This window comes from Lepus europaeus, chromosome 14, assembly GCF_033115175.1.
Source record: "Lepus europaeus isolate LE1 chromosome 14, mLepTim1.pri, whole genome shotgun sequence".
NCBI classification, from domain to species: Eukaryota; Metazoa; Chordata; class Mammalia; order Lagomorpha; family Leporidae; genus Lepus; species Lepus europaeus.
The window spans coordinates 66,293,283-66,310,390 of NC_084840.1; the positions used below are offsets into that span (position 1 = coordinate 66,293,283).

General features: G+C 40.3%; 1 pseudogene; it reads left to right on the forward strand.

Moving 5' to 3' along the window:
• The first annotated feature begins 256 nt into the window (after positions 1-256).
• On the forward strand, positions 257-369 carry LOC133774071 (U2 spliceosomal RNA; annotated as a pseudogene).
• The last annotated feature ends 16,739 nt before the right edge of the window (positions 370-17,108 follow it).

The following is a 17,108-nucleotide window of genomic DNA, read 5'->3' on the forward strand; positions in this document are numbered from 1 at the left end:
GGGAGCTAGATTGGAAGTGGAGCAGCCGGGACTCAAGTAGTTGCTCTTATAGGATACTGACTGGTGTACAGGTGACAGCTTAACCCATGGTGTCACAACTATAGTCCCTATGTTATTTCTTTCTTACTGTTTTTTTTTCTTCATGATGCACTTTGGATGACACTCAGAATATGTGTTAAAAAACCCAGCATTTTAAATTGCTTTCTTTTTTTTTCTTTAATGAATATAAATTTCCAAAGTACAGCTTATGGATTACAAAGGTTCTCGGCCTTTTGGCTAAGATCAAGTGTAGTATCTGTTTTTATCAGTTTAATAAATTGCTTTCAAAATTTAAAAATACAATGAAGTACAAGGAATAATATAACTCACATGCATATCTTCATCATGCAAAATCAACAGCTATTAGCATTTTGTTTTTGCTCTATCTAGTATTTTTTTTCCTTTTTGAAGGAGCAAAATATAACAGAAAATTAAAGCTCTCTTCAACAAATGTCCCTCTTTCTGTTCCCTTCCCATACTTCCCCGAGGCAAGCACTGCAGTCTGTATTTATAGTTGGAGACCACAGTTATCCACCAGGGACACACACATATCACGTCCATCTGTAGGGCATGACACTGGCCATGTGATGCATTTAGAGAGGAGGTCTGGTTCATTCTTTTGAGTTATTGTACAATATTCTATCTTTGATATATTACCATGCCAAATTATTTTATGATGCATATCATTATCTTTAGACATTTACATGCATTCAAATGTTTTGCTATTAATAACAGCAACAAATAAGCTTCACTCACCATCTTTGGATTTGTTTTCTGTACACATATGCTGGAGTTTCTCTGAGGCAAACACTCCGAGGTAGAATTGCTGAGTCATAAAGTAGGCATATTTTCAATTTTATAAAATGTGTCATTTTCCTCCAAAGTGGATGTACTAATTTACTTACATTTTTATGAGAGTATCATTTCATCCAAATCCTTGTCAACACTTGATTTTGACATACTTAAAAATTTTTTGACAATCTGTGAGTGAAAAATTATCTCATTGTTTCTCTAATTTGTATTTCTTTATTATTAATAAGCTCACAATTACACAGCACTCACTGGTGCCTGCCACTGATCTAAGCAGTTTACATATATTAACTTCTCTAATCTGCACCACAAGCCGAAATTTCAGTCAGTGTTTGCTGTTTCGTTCCCATTTTACGATCATGAAAATGGGGTTTAAATCTTGCCTGTGATGTCAGAGCTCACAAGCACCATCCCAGATATCAAAGAGCCCAAGTGTTCTTTAAGATGCTTATGAGCCATTTGTACTTTCTCTTCCATGAAGTTCTCTCTTAAACCCTTAGATACTTTTTGATCAGGGAACTTGTAGTTTTAAAAATGCATACAGCTTCAGTTATTTTGCTGTTATGTAAAATGCAATATATTTTTCCTCAAATGCACCTTGTTTTCTAATCTGGTGTAGGGGCTTTGCTGGTTTTTTTTACTTTTGCTCTTCCTTGCTTTGTTTTTTTCTCCATCTTGCAGAGACCCAGCCATTTTCACTGTGTCCTGGTTTGGTGAATTTCTTAGTTGATGTCTGCATTTCAACTTCTCATACATACTCAAGACCTGGTTCACCAACTGCTTCAAAGACATCTCTCCTTATCTGTCCTGCTATGACCTTGACCTATCTTCCTTCTCAAATTAGTTCTTCCTTCAGTCTCTGTTTTCATCAATGGCACTGTATTTTTGAAGTCCTATTGGTTGCAGCACTGGGTCGAGTTTTGCTCTTATCTTTCTTTTATTCCTTCTATGGAATCAGGAAACAAATTTTCCCAGATCTTTTAACACACGAGCAATCACTCTTCCAACAGCCATCATTGCAATCCAAGCACCTGTTCTCCCAGATTGGTGTCATTACAGCAGATTCCAAATGCCCTCCCGAAAACATCAAGATGCTTTGGTGACCCCCCTCCCCTTTCCTATTGCCTTCTTTTTAGCACCTCATCCCTCTCCTGACTTGAGTCCATTGCTAACTGGCCTATAACTGCCTTTCAGAAAAACACCTATGCTCCAGCAAGCTGAAGCAGCCTGTCCAGACGCACCTGCTCACCTCTCTCCTTGTTCTGAGACAGTGCGCACTGCTGCCTCCTCCACCTGCAGTTCTTTCTCCCGCTCCTCCGCTAACTACTTGTGCTGGCGATCCTGTCCAGCTCTCTCATTTCCCCTTTGAGGTCTTTTTCTCCATTTTATCCATCCCTGAGCTCTTCCAGCTCATATCGTAGGGACCACTCACACAGCACTTAATCATAGATTGCCGGGAATTGTTATTCAGTGGTTTCATTAAGCTCTATTGTCAGATCCTGCAGGGAAGAGGCCATGTCTTACATTTCTTTTGTGTGATGCAGAGCACCTGGCACCACATGCTGCACACACAAGTACAGATAATTTGTGTGTGTGTGTGACAGCTAGCACACAGAGTGATGTCAGTACACCTCCTCCCAAATAAAGGCATTCTCTGATCTGATTCCTCTAATTTGATGGAAACACAAGAGTTTGCAAGGCTGTGTGGGTGGAATCATCTAGCTTCTACTTTTGGAAATCAAAGGTTTGCCATTGTATTTTTGTGCTACAAAACACTGAGAAATGAAAAGCTGCCTGGATATGACCACTGAGATCTTTGCCATTGCTGATCTTCCCCAGATTCTGGGTGAGCACACATGAGCCAGATGGCAATGGAAAAGGGAAGAGCTTAGAAAGAAAATAGGTGAGGTAAGTGGGGGAGCTGTCTTATAATTCAGAGTGATAAATGAATAATAGCACCTGGTAGATAGTTATCAAAAACACCAAGCACTAGTGGCCCTTTAGTTAGTATTTGCTGAATGAGAGTCCTAGCAGGTGCCCAAGTTATTTTGTTTTGATTTCTTTATGTAGAAAAAGATTATAATCCCTGACCCTTCCCTGACTCCTAAAGTAGATCTTGCAGACCATTAAGGAGGAATATTTCAGAGCTGGTTTTGGGACTTGGCTATCCTCCTTGCTTTGCACCTGAGTTTGAGCTCAGGTGCCCTAATAAAGTCATCAGCAGTGGATAGGAAGCTCTCTATATTCCCTCCTTATCTGGGCTGCACAGCAATGCTGGTGTCTCTAGTCTCTGCTTTTGTTCTTGGATTCTTCTCTCTGCTCAGTACCCTTAGGTTCAGCATCCTTCCTGCCTTTTGAGTACAACAGACCTTTGTGTCTCATTTGGATGCAGTCATGTGTCCCTTAACAACGATATTTTCTGGGAACCATATTGTTAGGTGACCTGAGCATGGTGGGAACATCACAGAGTAGATTGAGGATGCACTCACACAGACATGGATGGCATAGGCCACTCGCTCCACAAGGCTTCCTCATGCCATCAAGAGACACGGGAACATGAAGCAAATGAGGTTGCAGCCAGCATGACATGGCACTGTGCTTTACAGTTGGGTTTCTTTGAGTACATGGTTAAATGATGCTAAAAGCCTGGTATATTCACACATAAACCAGTAGCATGCTCATCTAACATGTTATCAGATGGTATGTACTGTTCACAATTACATGTGCTGTACTTGATATGACTGGCAGGGCAGTGGGTGTGTTTATATTAGCATTGTCACAGACACATGAATAGCGTCTTGAGCTGTGATACTATGAAGGCTAAGACGTCAGAAGTGATAGGAATTTTTTGACTCCATCATGACATATTTTAAAGATTTATTTATTTTAAAGGCAGAGTTATAGAGAGGCAGAGAGAGAGAGAGAGAGAGAGAGAGAGAGAGAGAGAGAGAGAGATATTGTCCATCCGCTGGTTCACTCCCCAAATGGCCTCAACAGCTGGAAGCTGCGCAATTAGAAGCCAGGAGCCAGGAGTTTCTTCTGGGTCTCCCACGCAGGTGCAGGAGCTCAAGGACTTGAGCCATCTTCTACGCTTTCCCAAGCCGTAACAGATAGCTTTTTCCAGATGTCCCAAGCAGGTGCAGGGGTCCAAGGACTTGGCCCATCTACTTCTGCTTTCCAAGGCTATAGCAAAGAGCTGGATTGGAAGTGGAGCAGCTGGGACATGAACTGCTGCCCATATGGGATGCCAACACTTCAGGCGGTGGCTTTATCCACTACGCCACAGTGCTGTCCCCTCCATTATAATCTTATGAAACCACTGTATATACATCATCCATCACTTAGGGAAATGCTATGTGCACATGACTAGCCAGTGGTTCCTCAGATGTGTCCTATTCTAGATTCTGAGTGTCCAGGATGAGTTCAGATCAGGAAAGTCATGGATTCCTTTCTGTATTTCCTGGAAATCTTGTGCATAGTTTTGAGTCCCTTCACACCCAGATGTAAAAGGCAGAAGACACCCATCCTCTTCCTGGGACTTCTTTCCCACCATCCACGTGAACTCACCTGTTTACCTACTTCCTTCTGGTCCAAAGAATAGTGCCTCCAAGGGTGTGGATTTGCTTCCTCCTAAGTCTGTTGCTTTTCACCCCCTTTTATATAGATGGTCATCAAACTTTTTTTGAGCCCTAAGATCGGCAGCTGGGCCAGTGTATTGGAAGGGAGATGAGAAGGGTTCAGTAACACAAGAGAGGAGCTGGGGCAAAAGCTTTTGATCTGGCAGATTTCCCTGCGGCATGCAGCAGCGTGGGGGCAGCCCCCATATTTGCCTAAGCTAAAGAGCAAGGGTGTGCAGTCCTGGAAGGAACAGAGGATTCTCCTGCTTGACTCTCCACCCTACTCTCATGCTCCTTTCTTACAGGAGAATCTGCTACCAACACTATTGCACCCTAGAGATAGTCACACTATTCACATGTGATACTAAAAAGAGATGGTAGACAAACAGAAAGGCATAGACAGGAATACATCCAAGGTAGGAGTAGGTAGGTAGGAGTCAGCGCAGTGTGCCATTGGAGGGTGAACCAATGGCAATGGAAGACATTTCTCTCTGTCTCTCTCTCTCTCTCTCACTATCCACTCTGCCTGTCAAAAATAAAAAAACCAACCAAACAAAAAACAGTAGGAGGGCAGAGATTGGGTGTTGGTTGTTGAAGCATTTCCTCTGGTTTAGGACCTAACCTCCAAATCTAAGTGGAGCTAGGACCTGGTTTGGCTGCCATGATTATATTATAAATCTTGAGTAAAGCCATGTTTACCTAAATCACTTTTTTTTCCTGGAGGATATTGTGTCCTCCTGTTGAGCACCACAGTGCCTTCCATGGAGTCAACACTGAATAAATGTTTAATGTTTTGATGAATACGCAAAATGAATAGAAACATGGGGACTTGCATTGCTGGCACATCAAAGATAGGGATTCTATTTCTGGCTACAGAGCTTGCTTAGCTAGGATACTATCAAATCAAATCCCTGAAGGGCTGCTCCAAGGTAGTAGTAGAATATTTTTAGGGACGAATATGCTGGGAGTGATGAATTAAACTTAGATTTAATATCTGCAGTAAGGAGTTTTGTTCCCACCTCTTTATCCATCTGAGAAATAAAGGAACACAGGGGTAATTGGCAGTCTGCACAGAGTCTGTCATTTCAGCTATATTCCCTGGTTCTGCTCTCAGTTAGGGCCAGTCAAGTAACCAAGATCTGACAGTAGAGTGCGAGTAGAAGTCATTTCTGTCACTTATCAGGCCAGATCCATCAAAAAAAGTCACTCACAATTCTCCATATTCGTTCCCCATCTGCCTGGGTATTGATGAGTATGGTGATATTGGAAGTCATGTGTGGACTGGGATGTGTAAGAGCCACATCTCATAAGAAACTGGGTCTATAACTCACCACTTGAAGGAGAGCCTTAAAGTGACCATGAATATATGCTTGCTCCTTTATGTGAGAAGTAAACTGCCCTGAGACTTGGGGTTTGTCATAGCAGCTAGTAGCATCAGAAATAGTCCAAGGATATAATTGTACTATGTTAAGAGAAGAATCTCCTTTCCTGTTATTCTACAAGATCAGGAAAACAAAATTGCTCTCTGAGTTCTTCCAGCCTACTGGCTTAATCATGGAAACTTGATGTTGATTTCTGGGAAAGTTTTTGTTTTTTTTCCACCTACAGATGTCTTAGGGAAGTGCTAAGAGTTGAAGGAGAAGAACTTAAAGATGAGTAAGGCGTGGAACTCATTCTTCCAGTGTTCCCAATTTATTTTGGTGCTTCTGACTTGGCTCTTGTATTGGGGTGCCTGACATTAGTTTTGGTTTTTTTTTTTCATTTATTAAACTTTTATTTAATGAATATAAATTTCCAAAGTACAGCTTATGGGTTACAATGGCTTCCCCCCTCCCATAACTTCCCACCCACCTGCAACCCTCCCCTTTCCCACTCCCTCTCCCCTCTATTCACATCAAGATTCATTTTCAATTTTCTTTATATACAGAAGATCAGTTTAGTATAAAGTAAAGATTTCAACAGTTTGCCCCCATATAGCAACACAAAGTGAAAAAAAAATACTATTGGAGTAATAGTTATAGCATTAAATAACAGTGTACAGCACATTAAAGACAGAGATCCTACATAATATTTTTTTAAAATTAATTAATTTTCTATGCCATTTGCAATTTAACACCAGGGTTTTTTTTCATTTCCAATTATCTTTATATACAGAAGATCAATTCAGTATATAATTAGTAAAGATTTCATCAGTTTGTACCCACACAGAAACACAAAGTGTAGAAATACTGTTTCAGTACTAGTTATAGCATCACTGCACATTAGACAACACATTAAGACAGATCCCACATGGGATGTAAGTACACAGTGACTCCTGTTGTTGACTTAACAATTTGACACTCTTGTTTATGGCATCAGTAATCTCCCTAGGCTCTAGTCATGAGTTGCCAAGGCTATGGAAGCCTTTAGAGTTCGCTGACTTTGATCTTATTCCGATAGGGTCATAGTCAAAGTGGAAGTTCTCTCCTCCCTTCAGAGAAAGGTACCTCCTTCATTGATGGCCCCGTTCTTTCCACTGGGATCTCACTCGCAGAGATCTTTCATTTAGGTCTTCTTTTTTTTTCTTTTTCATGGTATCTTGGCTTTCCATGCCTACAATACTCTCATGGGCTCTTCAGCCAGATCCGAATGCCTTAAGGGCTGATTCTGAGGCCAGAGTGTTGTTTAGGACATCTGCCATTCTATGAGTCTGCTGTGTATCCCGCTTCCCATGTTGGATCCTTCTCTCCCTTTTTGATTCTATCAGTTAGTATTAGCAGACACTTGTCTTGTTTGTGTGATCCCTTTGTTTCTTAGACCTATCCAAGCCATCGAATGTGAACTGAAATTGATCCCTTGGACTAGTGAGATGGCATTGGTACATGCCACCTTGATGGGATTGTATTGGAATCCCCTGGCACATTTCTAACTCCACCATTTGGGGCAAGTCCGATTGAGCATGTCCCAAATTGTACATCTCCTCCCTCTCTTTTTCCACTCTGAAATTGAACAGGGATCACTTTTCAGTTAAAATTTAAACACCTAAGAATGATTGTGTGTTAATTACAGAGTTCAACCACTAGTACTAGAACAACAACAACAACAACAACAAATACTAAAAAGGATAAAGTATTACATTGTACATCTAGAGTCAGGACAAGAGCTGATCAGGTTATTGTTTCTTATAGTGTCCATTTCACTTCAACAGGTTTCCCCTTTGGTGCTCAGTAGTCACCGATCAGGGAAAACAAATGATATTTGTCTCTTTGGGACTGGCTTAATTCACTCAGCATGATATTTTCCATATTCCTCCATCTTGTTGCAAATGACCGGGTTTCATTGTTCCTTACTGCTGTATAGTATTCTATGGAGTACATGTCCCATAATTTCTTTATCCAGTCTACTGTTGATGGGCATTTGGGTTGGTTCCAGGTCTTAACTATTGTGAATTGAGCTGCAATAAACATTAATGTGCAGATGGCTTTTTTTATTAGCCAAATTAATTCCCTTTGGGTAAATTCCAAGGAGTGGGATGGCTGGGTTGTATGGTAGGGTTATGTTCAGGTTTCTGAGGAATCTCCAGACTGACTTCCATAGTGGCTTAACCAGTTTGCATTCCCACCAACAGTGGGTTAGTGTCCCTTTTTCCCCACATCCTCTCCAGCATCTATTGTTGGTAGATTTCTGGATGTGAGCCATTCTCACCGGGTGAGATGGAACCTCATTGTGGTTTTGATTTGCATTTCTCTGATTGCTAGTGATCTTGAACATTTTTTCATGTGTCTGTTGGCCATTTGGATTTCCTCTTTTGAAAAATGTCTATTGAGGTCCTTGGCCCATCTCTTAAGTGGGTTGTTTGTTCTGTTGTTGTGGATTTTCTTGATTTCTTTGTAGATTCTGGTTATCAACCCTTTATCTGTAGTATAGTTTGCAAATATTTTTTCCCATTCTGTCGGTTGCCTCTTCACTTTCCTGACTGTTTCTTTTGAAGTACAGAAACTTCTCAATTTGATGCAATCCCAAATGTTCATTTTGGTTTTGACTGCCTGTGCTCCTGGGGTCTTTTCCAAGAAGTCTTTGCCTGTACCTATATCTTGCAGGGTTTCTCCAATGCTCTCTAATAATTTTATGGTTTCGGGTCGTAGATTTAAGTCTTTAATCCACATTGAGTGAATTTTTGTGTAAGGTGAAAGGTATGGGTCTTGCTTCAAGCTTATGCATGTGGAAATCCAATTTTCCCAGCACCATTTATTGAATAGACTGTCCTTATTCCAGGGATTAGTTTTGAATCTTTGATCAAATATAAGTTGGCTATAGATGTTTGGATTGATTTCTGGTGTTTCTGTTCTGTTCCATTGGTCTATCCATCTGTTTCTGTACCAGTACCATGCTGTTTTGATAACAACTGCCCTGTAGTATGTCCTGAAATCTGGTATTCTGATGCCTCCGGCTTTGTTTTTGTTGTACAAGATTGCTTTGGCTATTCGAGGTCTTCTGTGTCTCCATATGAATGTCAGCATTATTTTTTCCAGATCTGAGAAGAATGTCTTCGGTCTCTTGATTGGTATTGCATTGAATGTATAAATTGCTTTTGGGAGAATAGACATTTTGATGATATTGATTCTTCCAATCCATGAGCATGGAAGATTTCTCCATTTTTTGGTATGCTCTTCTATTTCTTTCTGTAAGGTTTTGTAGTTTTCATCATAGAGATCTTTAACGTCCTTGGTTAAGTTTATTCCAAGGTATTTGATTGTTTTTGTAGCTATTGTGAATGGGATTGATCTTAGACATTCTTCCTCAGCCGTGGCATTGCCTGTGTATACAAAGGCTGTTGATTTTTGTGCATTGATTTTATATCCTGCTACTTTGCCGAACTCTTTGATGATTTCCAGTAGTCTCTTGGTAGAGTTCTTTGGGTCCCCTAAATAAAGAATCATATCATCTGCAAAGAGGGATAGTTTGAGTTCTTCCTTCCCAATTTGTATCCCTTTAATTTCTTTTTCTTGCCTAGTAGCTCTGGCTAAAACTTCCAGAACTATATTGAATAGCAGTGGTGAGAGTGGGCATCCCTGTCTGGTACCAGATCTCAGCGGAAATGCTTCCAACTTTTCCCCATTCAATAGGATGTTGGCTGTGGGTTTTTCATATATTACTTTGATTGTATTGAGGAATGTTCCTTCCATACCCAGTTTGCTTAGAGTTTTCATCATGAAAGGGTGTTGTATTTTATCAAATGCTTTCTCTGCGTCTATTGAGAGAATCATATGGTTTTTCTTCTGCAATCTGTTAATGTGGTGTATCACATTGACTGTTTTGCGAACGTTGAACCATCCCTGCATACTAGGGATAAATCCCACTTGGTCTGGGTGGATGATCTTTCTGATGTGTTGTTGCATTCTATTGGCCAGAATTTTATTGAGTATTTTTGCGTCTATGTTCATCAGGGATATTGGTCTGTAATTCTCTTTCAATGCTGCATCTTTTTCCAGCTTAGGAATTAAGGTGATGCTGGCTTCATAGAAAGAATTTGGGAGGATTCCCTCTTTTTCAATTGTTTTGAATAGTTTGAGAAGAATTGGAGTTAGTTCTTCTCTAAATGTCTGGTAGAACTCAGCAGTGAATCCATCTGGTCCTGGGCTTTTCTTTGTTGGGAGGGCCTTTATTACTGTTTCAATTTCTGTGTCAGTTATGGGTCTGTTTAGGTTTTCTATGTCTTCCTGGTTCAATTTAGGTAGGTTGTATGTGTCCAAGAATCTGTCCATTTCTGATAGATTTCCCTGTTTGCTAGCCTACAAGTCCTTGCAGTAATTTCTGATGATTCTTTTTATTTCTGTGGTGTCGTTACGTTTCCATTTTCATCTCTGATCCTATTGATTTGGGTCTTTTCGCTTCTTTTTTTTTAGTTAGTTGAGCCAATGGGGTGTCAATTTTGTTTGTTTTTTCAAAAAACCAGCTCCTCGTTTGGCTGATTTTTTGTAATTTTTTTTGGATTCAATCCTGTTGATTTCTTCTTTGATTTTAATTATTTCTCTTCTCCTACTGGATTTGGGTTTGGTTTGCTGCAGATTTTCTAGATCCTTGAGATGACCTGAAAGCTCATCTATTTGGTGCCTTTCCAATTTCTTGATGTAGGCACCTATTGATATAAACTTTCCTCTTAACACTGCTTTTTTGTATCCCATAGGTTTTGCTATGTTGTGCTGTTATCCTCATTTACTTCCAGAAAATTTTTGATTTCTCTTTTAATTTCTTCTATGACCCATTGTTTATTCAGGATCGTGTTTTTCAATCTCCATGTGTTTGCATATGCTCTAGGGAATCCCGAGTTGCTAATTTCCAACTCATTCCTTTGTGGTCTGAGAAGCTGCATGGTATGATTCTAATTATTTTGAATTTGCTGAGACTTGCTTATGGCCTAGTATGTGGTCAATCCTAGAGAAGGCTCCATGTACTGCTGAGGAGAATGTAAATGCTTTCTGTGTAGGATGAAAAGTTCTGTAGATATCTGTTAGATCCATTTGGGCTATAGTGTCATTTAAATCTACTGTCTCCTTGTTGATCTTTTGTCCTGTTGATCTGTCTATCTCTGAGAGTGGAGTATTAAAGTCCCCCAGTACTATTGTTTTGGGGTCTAAGTCTCCCTTTAAGTCCCTTAACAAGTCTTTTAAATAAACCGGTGCCCTGTAATTAGGTGCATATACATTGATAATCGTTATATCTTCCTGTTGAATGGATCCCTTAATCATTATATAGTGCCCCTCTTTGTCTCTCCTAACAGTTTTTGTGGTAAAGTTTATGTTGTCCGATATTAAGATGGCTACGCCTGCTCTTTTTTCATTTCTGTTGGCATGGTATATCTTTTTCCAGCCTTTCACTTTCAGTCTGTATGCATCATTGTTGGAAAGATGTGTTTCTTGTAAGCAGCAAAAAGATGGCTTTTGTTCCTTAACCCAATCAGCCAATCGGTGTCTTTTAACTGGACAGTTCAGGCCTTTAATGTTCACTGTGACTATTGAGAAGGAGTAACTTTGCCCTGCCGTTTGCCAAAGATATTTTGTAATATATGCTTTGAGATTCCTGTGATCTTTTGCTGTATGGTTTCCTTCCTTTACCTTCTTTCATATTGGTGACCGTGTTTCTGTGTTTCTGTGTGTAACACATCTTTAAACATCTTTCGCAGGGCTGGACGAGTGGTGACAAATTCTTTCAATTTCTGTTTGCTGTGAAAGGTCTTTATTTCACCTTCATTCACAAATGAGAGCTTTGCAGGATATAATATTCTGGGCTGGCAGTTTTTCTCTCTTAGTACCTGGGTTATATCTCGCCATTCTCTCCTAACTTGTAGGGTTTCTGATGAGAAGTCAGCTGTGAGTCTAATTGGAGATCCTCTGAGAGTAATCTGACGTTTCTCTCTTGCACATTTTAGGATCTTTTCTTTATGTTTCTCTGTGGTGAGTTTAATTACGACATGTCGTGGTGAGGATCTCTTTTGGTCATGTTTATTAGGGGTTCTATGAGCTTCCTGTACTAGGATGTCTCTGTCCTTCTCCAAACCTGGGAAATTTTCTGCTAGTATCTCACTAAAAATGCCTTCTAATCCTTTCTCCCTCTCCATGCCTTCAGGAACTCCTAGAACCTGAATGTTGGGTTTTTTAATAGTATCCTGTAGATTCCTGACAGTATTTTTTAGATTTCTGATTTCTTCTTTTCTTTGATTTGACTGTTTCCTTTCCTGTTCTCTGTCTTCTAATTCCGATATTCTCTCTTCTGCTTCACCCATTCTGTTTTTAAGGCTCTCTAATGTGTTTGTCATTTGATCTATTGAGTTCTTCATTTCATTATGGTTTCTTGTCACTATCACAGTTTCATGTTCTACTAGTTGTTTCATTTCATTTTGATTCCTCCTTAATATTTCATGTTCGTGTGACAGATTTTCTATCTTGTCCATTAAGGATTTCTGTAGTTCAAGAATTTGTTTTTGAGAACTTCTTAATGTTCTTATCAATTTTTTGAGATCCACTTCTTGCATTTCCTCTATCTCTTCATCTTCATAATCTTGCATTAGGGTGTCTTTTTCATTTAGGGGCATCATAGTGTCTTCCTTGCTCTTGTTACCTCGGTTTCTACGTTTGTTGTTTGGCATGTTGGAGATAATTTATGTTTTTTGTTTTTTTTTTTTGTTTGTTTGTTTGGTTTTTTTTTTTTTTGCTGTGGTGTTTTTTTCTCATTATACTATGCCTCTAAGTGGGCTGTCTGTTTTGATGGATCCTTAGAGGCTGTGATGGGTGTGGCAAGAGAGCTCTGCTTGATTCTTCAGGTTTAAGGCTGTGCAAAAAGTGACTCACCTAGATTGTTTTCTCCCTCACTTGCTCTCTTTTTTTTCTTTTTCTTTTTTTTTTTTTAACTCAGTTGGGAAGTAATTCTGCACAGCTGAATGGAATTGACGGTAGTTGAAATCTGGCCTCTGTGAGTATTCGTTTGATCTACCCCTGGGACCACACAAAGAGCTTATGCGGCCCTCAGTTTGTTTTCAAATTTCTCCACAGTCTCTCACCGGGTTGCCAAGGTTACCAAGTTTGTGTACTCGGTGAGTTCTCTGGCCCCCCCCTCGGATTTTCACAGTCTCAGATCATTAGCTCCACCTACTTTCACTAGATTCTAACCTCCTGTTATTTCTCCCGACCAGAGTCAAGTTTTCCTCCTTGGCTACTCGAGGTTGCTGCTTTACATATGTAAAATGGCGCCTGCTCTTTGTCTTGCTCAGCTTTTTTTTTTCTTCTTCTTTTTTTTTTCATTTATTAAACTTTTATTTAATGAATATAAATTTCCAGTGTACAGCTTATGGGTTACAATGGCTTCCCCCTCCCAAAACTTCCCTCCCACCCACAACCCTCCCCTTTCCCGCTCCCTCTCCCCTTCCATTCACATCAAGATTCATTTTCAATTCTCTTTATATACAGAAGATCAGTTTAGTATAAATTAGGTAAAGATTTCAACACTTTGCCCCATATAGCAACACAAAGTGAAAAAACTACCGTTGGAGTACTAGTTATAGCATTAAATAACAGTTGTATAGCACATTAAAGACAGAGATCCTACATAATATTTTTTTAAATTAATTAATTTTCTATGCCATTTCCAATTTAACACCATGTTTTTTTTTTTTTCATTTCCAATTATCTTTATATACAGAAGATCAATTCAGTATATAATTAGTAAAGATTTCATCAGTTTGTACCCACACAGAAACACAAAGTATTGTTTTTCTCCTTGGCTACTCGAGGTTGCCGCTTTACATAGGTAAAATGGCGCCTGCTCTTTGTCTTGCTTGGCTTTGTAAGGTGAGTGGAGAGAGAGGCTAATGTCCATGCCGGTTCCCCTTATTTATTCATTTTTTTTCTCTCCTCCAGTCAGCCTGGTGAACTTTCCCCAGTGGGGCCTCAGGCCTTGTTCTGCCTTTCCCGCCAATGTCTTGGGTTTCTGAGGTTTTTGTCTTACCTCCCCTTCCAAGTGCTGGTGTGCAGATTCTGCAGCTAGGCTCCCGCGGCTGGGCTTCCATGTGGTGGGCGTCCTTGCTCTCCCTGTAGGTCCTCTGTGTTACATCCACTAGATCCGGAAGCGTTTCCTCTGCAGTTTTATTCTTGAGTCTTTTCCTGAGGCTACAGTAACTCCACTTTTATTAAATTATCTTTTCCCGGACTATTGGTGCACACCCTCGCTATCCACCATCTTGGCTCCGCCCTCCACATTCTACAGTTTAAAAAATCCTTCTATACACAAAGAAAATCAAAATTTATTTGTCCTGATGTCTCAAATTCATAAGCATAGAGTTGCAATCCTATCTGGAAGTAAACAAAACAGATCTGAGGAGAAACACACCATGCCTCTACTAATGTTTGAAGCACCAGACATAGAAAAAGAGGAGAAAACTATCCATATTTCTCACACCTTTTACTCCATTCATAACATAGATGATTAGAAACTTGTCAAGTTATTAAAAGTTCAAATATCACCATCACCATCCCCATCCATCATCCCCCTGACAGTTAAATGACACAACCTCAATCTGCAATGTGATGAAAGTCCTCTTCTTAGATCCCTAAGTCCTACCATCTATTCAACACCATAATTTGGAGGAGGGTTTGGATTGCCCCTCTCCCTCTAGCCCACTGCTTTATCCCACCTCCTATTTCCCAGACCATCTCTGGACATACTTAATATGTTGCTAATGCAATTCTTGGTCAACTTTTCTATGAGAGGATTGGCTGCTATTCCTTTGAAAGTTGAGCTCAAATGTCCCATCATCTGGGAAATCTCTCCTAGGGAAGTTGGCAGAGCTGGTATCTTCCCTCCTAATTCTATCATATGATTGTTTATGCAGAAGGTTGCAGAGATAGTACATGGTGTCACTGTGTCCTGTGTCTCTTTGCAAGAAACACTCAGGAGACTGGTGTTGCCTTAGTCCTCTGCCATCCTGAGCTATGGAGCCTAGTGGAAGGTGGAACACCTGTTGCATAATGACCTTGAGGAGTGAGTGAGCCTGTGAGCTTCACAAGGAAGTAGCTTTTACCTAAACTGAATTTGGCATTTATAATAGTTGAGGAAAATTTCCTCATCAGCGAGTTAGATCAGACATTAACAGTGCAGCTTCTAAAATTATTGTTGTCAAAGCACAGCAGCAAAGAAATCAGGCCAGCAGTGTCAGCTGAACGTGGGATGAAGTTATGATTCAGATTCCCAAAGGGGCAGTCCTATGGCCAAGCCTCTCCAAGACTGTGGAGGAGCCTACAACAGTCAGGGAACTGCAAAACTGATTCTTCAAGACAAAGAGACACCTTGCTACTGGGCCAAGACTGCAGAGAGACATCACCTGGTTTCTGAAGAGCCATAGAGCTTGGTGGTGCCAATGATTGCCACAGGAACAGAGGAAGGTTGGTGCAAGTGAGAAACCAGTAAGGGGAAAAGTTGGTTGAGTATTTATCAAATAGGCCTCTCCTAGACTTCTTCCTATGTTTGGGGCTATGAGACAGTGACTTCTTGAATGTGGGCTTGAAGCTTTTGCCCACAAGTCACTCCTAAATGGGGTTGAAGAAAGAGGAAACAACTCCACACACCCGCTCCATTGTTGTAAGCTTCTGTGAACTCACCTGAGTCTGCTCCCTTACCTCTTACCTGGAATACTTGCAATTTCCTGATACCAGAATTATTGCAGAAGTGAAGGTTGCTCCTGATGCCCTTCCAAAAATACCCCCTTTTCACCTAGTAACCCCAAGACATTAGTGTCCAGTTCTTCCTTTAACATCTAGGCCCATTCTTACTTCTTGACTATAGGAGAAGCCTTTCCTTCCAAAGTGGTCCACAGCTTGTAATTGATCTCAACACTCTTCCTCCAGAATTGTGGGGTAGGTCTGCATTGTTATTTACAACTTGATAATTTTTAGATTCTGTCTTTTCATTTACTGTCAGGTGTTTGCCCACAGAAACCTGACCTGAGCTGTCACTCCCCATCCTGATTATCCTCAAGCTGATAGACTAAAATCTAAGTCTACCCTAAGAAAAGTTGTTGCAGTAGTTTGGCTGATAACAATCACATCCTCAATGACAGTCAGCAAGGCTGAATTAATAAGCTAGTCACAGTGCAAGACTTACCATTCTTGAATTTCAAGAATTACCATTTTGAAAACAATCCCATTGTTATATCTAATACTGTCATTATAAAATATGCTCCTATTGTTAACCATTCCCTAAGATGTTCATCAGAACAGAGAGTATCTGGGAAACATGAAGAATTTGATGACATGATTTGCAGGTTCTGGATAAATCAGATTTTCAATGAAACGCAAGCTGAGAACAGAATCTTCTTGCAGATTGAAGGCAGAGCAGGTGGGAGGTCAAGTCTGAGGAAGCAGGAAGAGAAGGCCATCATTCACCAGCTGGGAGAAAGTCAGCTAGCCTCAGTAAGAGGTTGCTAAGATACTGCACTGGCCATTTACAATCATAGAGCAGTGGTTCTCAACTGGGAGTGATTTTTGTCTCACAGGGAACATTTGGTTATGTCTAGAAACATTTTTGGCTGTCACAACTCAAGAGGTGCTACTGGCATCTGTTGGAGAGAGGCAAGAGATGCTGCTAACCTCCCAAAAACTTACCAGACAAACCCCTATGACAAAAAAAAATTGTACAGTGGTTGCACCTTGGTGCCTGCAAGCTACTTCAGGGTCCAAAGCTTTTGGAAAAAATTAAAAACAAACAAAAAAAAAACCACAAAAAACAGACAAATATGCCTGGTTTCTTCCAGAAGGAATCGGTCACAGGTAGAATCCACCAGGTTACAACAACCAAAGCTCCTTGCAATCTTTTTTGATGGATAGGGAAGTTGAGTGATGCAATTTTGACCTTCTAAATTAGAACCTGAGAGAATACCACTTAAGGGGCTGAAATTATTAGAACGCCAGGGAAGGAAGAATTTCCAAAAACAACCTATTACTTCTTCCAGAGCAACATTACTTGAATTAAAGGGAGGGCTTACAAGCAGAAGTGTGAGAGCAGGTACTTCCCAGGAACCCTTCCCAAGGACTGGCAGTGCTGACCATGGGTTCACCCACAGTGTGAGCTTCTGGGTTCCACCTGAGTCAATATTTTTCTTTAAAGATTTTCTTC